The sequence below is a fragment of the Chiloscyllium plagiosum genome, chromosome 1, assembly GCF_004010195.1.
Source record: "Chiloscyllium plagiosum isolate BGI_BamShark_2017 chromosome 1, ASM401019v2, whole genome shotgun sequence".
Taxonomy (NCBI): Eukaryota; Metazoa; Chordata; class Chondrichthyes; order Orectolobiformes; family Hemiscylliidae; genus Chiloscyllium; species Chiloscyllium plagiosum.
Window position 1 is genome coordinate 131161555 of NC_057710.1, and position 6000 is coordinate 131167554.

A 6000-nucleotide genomic window follows, 5' to 3' on the forward strand; every position below is an offset into this window, starting at 1 on the left:
TCATTTAGTGTCTACTGGATGTTCACTGCTTTGCCTTGCTGTATGTATTAACACCGTTGGACACCAAATTGCTTAGTTAAGGGGTTGCACAACTTGCTATATGGCAGTGTGCTGTCTCAATCTCATGCCTGCACTATATGACTGCAGCTTACGTGGCAAGCACACTGCAGTTACAGCATGCCAGCAGTCTTGTCGCAAAGGATTTAGGAAGGTAGTCCTCACTGAAGTCCATGGAGGGAACCTGTTAGTCAGGGGTCCTGGCACATGAAGTCAAGGGCAGTTTCCCATATCAGTCCAAGGGGAACAGTCATGTTCAGGTATCTGGTCAGGGGATCTGTGACACTGCAATCTACAAAGTGAATCACAGGAAGTCCTGTAGTTCTACATCAGCCAGTTCAGTAAGGTAGAGCTAATGTGGTCAGTGTCATGTACAGACATCAGTCAGGGTTCTGGGCACTTTGTGCCGGAGGCTGTATGAGGGATAAGACTACGGTAATGAGGGATGGGGTGCATCCACAATCAGGAGAACTCCAGCTTCAACGGTAGGACAGTGAATGTTAAAACCTGGCATGGTCACATCATTTGTCCGAGGCTACAGGATGAACAGATGAGTATGTGCAGACTTATGTTGATGAGTTTAAATGTGGACCTGGAGAAGTGCAAAGCCAGTAAAGGTTCACAGGAAGGGCTATCAGGAAAGGGATCAGGATGTTTGGAGCATCACCAACATGTAGAAGCAGAGGGTGATGACCATGCTTGGAAAGCCTTCATTGTTACCTTCCACTGTCTTGAAGATTGAAAGGGCACAATAGGAAAGAAAATGGCAGTGACCATACCCGGAGTAGCAAGTGCCTGAACATGTGAGGGTGGGGGTTACAAGACCCACTGATGTGAGGCCTTTTAGAGGACAAGAAAATTACACACAGGCCCATGCGCTGTGTTGGAGACAGACCTAGGAGTCCCTGAATCCTAAAACATTGACTTTCTGTACACTGTACCCTTCAGTGGTCCACACATCACTGACCATTTCATTCACATCAAAATACACACAGGACAGGGAAAGAGTCAAGATGTTTAGAGTAGATTACTTACAGTGTGGAAACAGGCCCTGCCCAACAAGTCCACACCGACCCACAACCCACCCACACCCATTCCCCCCTTCGCCTAACACTACGGGCAATTTAGCATGGCCAATTCACCTAACCTGCACATTTTGGAATGTGGGAGGAAACCAGAGCACCCAGAGGAAGCTCACGCAGACACGGGGAGAATGTGCAAACTCCACACAGTCAGTCGCCTGAGGCGGGAATTGAACTCAGGTCTCTGGCGCTGTGAGGCAGCAGTGCTAACCACTGTGCCACCGTGCCGCCCACAAACCGTGAGGGCCAATGGTGCCGACAGAACCCATTGGCCTATGTACACCTTGTTCATATTCTTTCAATATGCTGCAGCAGCCCTTCAACACATACATTAATCCATGGTGCATCCTGCATGGAAATGAAGTTTGGCATCATGCTGGCACTGTTACATTTGAAGCTACACAGACACTCAACAGACGCATTGAAAAACCATTGACATTTATGCAAACATGAAAATTGGCAGCTATCTGTTGAGTGATGAGCATTGCAGGAATATTGGGTGGTGGGTCAGTGAAAGGGTACAATAGATGCTGGTTTTATCAATGAGGTGCGTTTAGTAAGAAGTGTCTAGTAAGCATACAAGGTCTAATGGACAGACATCCCCCACAAAACTTGACAAAACCTAACAAAACTCACATTAAGTCATAGAAACTTAAGATTTAGCCCAAGCCCAAAGAATTTGTTTAATTACTGCCAATTTTTAACATGTTCACTTAAAATTCTTTTATTCCTGTCTGAAATGAGCCCACACTGAATATTGCAAATCACTTCCTATTTGCAAATCTGTAGGAGCATCAGTCTGTTATGTCACTTGCTGGATTGCTGTCATGCTTTCTTCTCTCCACTTTGGTATATTCTAAAATCCTCCCAATTCTTTGGTTGGCTAAACTTTAAGGTAACTTTGGAATAAAAGGAGACCCTCATAATATTATCGGCAAATTCTTTTGTTCGCCATTGTTGGACCATGTTCCTCAGGAGTTTGCTACTTGAGGGAATGTGTACCTTTATTCATTCGCATGGGTCCACCCAAAGAATGGTCCTTGGCTCATTGTCTGATGCTGCATCCTGAAACCTTTCTTGGCAACTTTTGTCAGTGGTGGTTTGCCTTTGTCTTCCAATCTCGGGGATAGGGTAAGAAGACAAGTACTAAGTCCCAAATCTCAGCTGGAATGAGATCCAAGCCCACATTGGCTGCAATATTATGAATCACACACCCAGTCATTTAGCCAACCGAGATAACCAACTTTTAAGGAAAAACATAGTTTTCCAATTTAGCTTACCCTGTGTTCCTTTCTAGTTACCCTCGTTCTGATTTCAGATTAAAGGCTCCTTAAGGACAATGTTATTAGTTCACTGTTGGACTATAGTTGAACTGAAAGGGTTTGTCACTGGTTGGATACTTGATATTTCTGATTTACAAAACTATTGTACCTCACTGATACAAACAAATTCAGGACGATTAACATTGAAAGAGGCATCAAAGTTCCTTATTTTGACCAATATAGCTATAACACAAAATTTCATTTTTTTTTAAAGCTGAACAGAAACATTAATATAGGTAGAATAAATTAAACAAAACAAATGCAATTGGCACTATGGCTTATATCCACATAAAGTAGCTCCTTGCTTTACTTTTAAATTCTCCCAAGAGTTCTCTTGTACAACATCATATCATAACAGGGGTCATAGTTTAAAGATAAGGAGTAAACCTTTTAGGATTGGGACGAGGAGGAGACTTTTTTTTTTACCCAGAGAGTGGTACGCCTGTGGAATACAAAGTGGTTGAGGCCAAAACATTGTGTTTTCAAGAAGAAGGTAGATGTACCTATTGTGGCTGAAGGGATATGGCAGGGGGAGGCAATGCACAGTGGTGGCAGGGATAGGATTAGGGCTCAATTTTCAATCACAATCTAACTGAATAGTAGAGCAGGCTTGAGGGGTTGACTGGACTACTCCTGCTCCTATCTTCTTTGTTTCTATAAAGTGATTTACTTCTATAGAGAAAAGCAATAAGTATGCCTCATTCCTCAGGAGACGACTTTAATTTTTCTCTGTTGCAGTTATTCTCAGAGGTAAAACATCCATTTATCATCTCTTGACTCTAGATACCTCAGTCACTGTTCTGGTTACTTTGTCAATGCTTTCAAACTAGTCTATTAATTCTTTCTTTTGGCACAACAGCTGATGAGTAGATTCTTCCACTAGTTTCAAACCAGGGAATTTTCCAGCTGTAATTCTGTGAGTCAGAATATCAAATATCTAATTGCCAAAAACCTCTTTCAGCTCTAGTGTTGTTAAGGAGTTAACTAATGACCTTTTACTAAAGGAACCTTCAATCTTAAATCTGATCAATGGAAACTAGAAAGCTTCTGTTCTTCCACAAAGTTCTAATTAAGGTCAAGTCTCTAGAATATTCTATGCAGTGAATGATGAAGTTAGTTTTCAGACCTGCTTACAGATCAGATCCATCATTTCATCACTTACTTCAGCTACATACTAATGAACCAAAACCACACCCACAACCAGCTACAATTTCCGGTCGGTTTGTTATGCATTCCTTTGTAGCTTCAATTCATTTTAGTCTACCCAGAAATGTGGTTTCCAAACCTTGAGTTCAGTTTTTGTTTCCTTACAAACTGATAAGATCAATGTCCTTTCTATGATCTTGTTTTTGTTTCCATTTCTGTTTCGATTAATTCACACGTTATATAAATTTCTCCATCTACTGTTCTATATTTTCATTTTTTTGAGCCTTGGTGTATTAAGCTCCCAACCTGTTTGTATTGCACTTACCCCATTTCGACAGTTAAAACCTTTGTCTGCCTTTGTCGTTTCTGAGTGTAAACCAAACTAGTTCTACACCTTGATTTTCTGAACTAACTTTCTGTCTCTCTCCTGTCCTTATCTATTCTTTATTATCAAGGCTAATGTAACTCCCTTCCTTCCACATTTTGCCATCTCTTCTAAAAGTCAAAAATCTTGAAATGTTTCAGTTAGCCTTCATTATTTGAAAGCATGGCTCAATAATAAGCGGGGGGGGGGGGGTAAAGAAGGGGGGAGCAGAAGCCCTGATGAAGAGCTTTTGCCCAAGGGAAACTTCCATATCCGCCACAGATTCACCTGCACCTCCACCCACATCATCTACTGCAACCGCTGCAGCCGGTGTGGCCTCCTCTATATTGGGGAGACAGGCCGCCTACTTGCGGAGCGATTCAGAGAGCACCTCTGGGCCACCCGGACGAACCAACCCAACCAACCAGTGGCACAGCATTTCAACTCCCCCTCCCACTCCACCGAGGATATGCAGGTCATTGGACTCATCCACCGCCAAACCACAACAACCCGACGGTCGGAGGAGGAGCGTCTTATCTTCCGACTGGGAACCCTCCAACCGCAGCGGATGAACTTGGACTTCACCAGTTTCTTCATCCCCCCCCCCCCCACCTTGTCTCAGCCGAATCCCTCCAGCCCAGCACCGCCTTCCTGACCTGCAGTCTTCTTCTTGACCTCTCCGCCTCCATCCTACTCCGACCTATCACCCTCACCTTGACCTCTTTCCACCTATCACATTTCCAACTCCCCTCCTCCAAGTCCCTCCTCCCTACCTTTTATCTTCTCCTGCTGAACACTCTTTGCTCATTCCTGAGGAAGGGCCTGTGCCCGAAACGTCGAATCTCCTGTTCCCTGGATGCTGCCTGACCTGCTGTGCTGTTCCAGCAATAAAGTTTCATCAATAATAAGCACTCAATCAAAACCATTAATTTTTATGTGAGGAATTAAGTCACCTATTTGGTTGTGAGTGTTTCACACATTCAAAGATAATACATTTAAGTTCAGAATTTTCTACATTTCTCTGATGTCACCTTATTTTATACGGCCTCATCAATTTTGTAAAACTATTTGTCCCTTCCTGACCCAGTCTGCTTATTTTTATGCAAATTATCATTCTTACTCCAATCTTCTTTCTGTAGTTTAATGCTGTGCCTACTGCTTTTTTTTATCAAAAAGGCTCACATTTACTTTTGCAATGTTATTCAAGTCATTGAAATACTGTTCTAACCGTATTTAATTGAAGCCCATCTGAATGAAGCAGGTTAGTCCTCTCCTCGAGACTGATCCCAGTATTCCATGATCCTGCCTTGCACAGAATTCCTTGAACCAATCACTTTGCTGTCAAACCTGATTGGGCAATGCCAAATCGTATGAGACCTGGGTAAAACTCCGGAGGATATTCTCTGTGTAACTTACCATTTAATTTCAAATACAATGCTTTAAAATCTGCAAAAGGGCATTGAAAATGAATTCAATACAGTCATAGAAGTATGTTTTTAACTGAAGAATGCACAGAAATGAGCAGTGTTTATGAGATAATTAGCAATAAGCAAAGCAATTCTTTTTTCAAAAAATGCTTAGCACAAAGGGGAAGTAAAAAGATTCTCAGATCATTGACAGCATACATCTAACAGGATACATAATAAAAATAATGATAACAAGAAGATAATATGGATTATCTGACTGTGGAGTGTAATGATCTCATATTACTTGACACACATGTCTATGATTCCAATAATATACCTCAGTCTGTAGTCTTTGCTTCTGATGGCTGTTGTTGAAATACAGCCATTATGATAAGCATGAATCTTGTACAAATTGCACTACATGAGTATTTTTTTCATCTTCAGTTCTTCTACAATAAACCTTTACATGTCAGGAATAGATTAAATTTCAGGCACACAATTTTACGTTGAAAATGGCAATGTACTTTGTGATGAAAATTCAAGTCATCTGTGGGTTAATTTATATTACCACACAAAACCAAGATAGACTCATCATTACAGCCGTTGTTTTATGCTGAAATAAT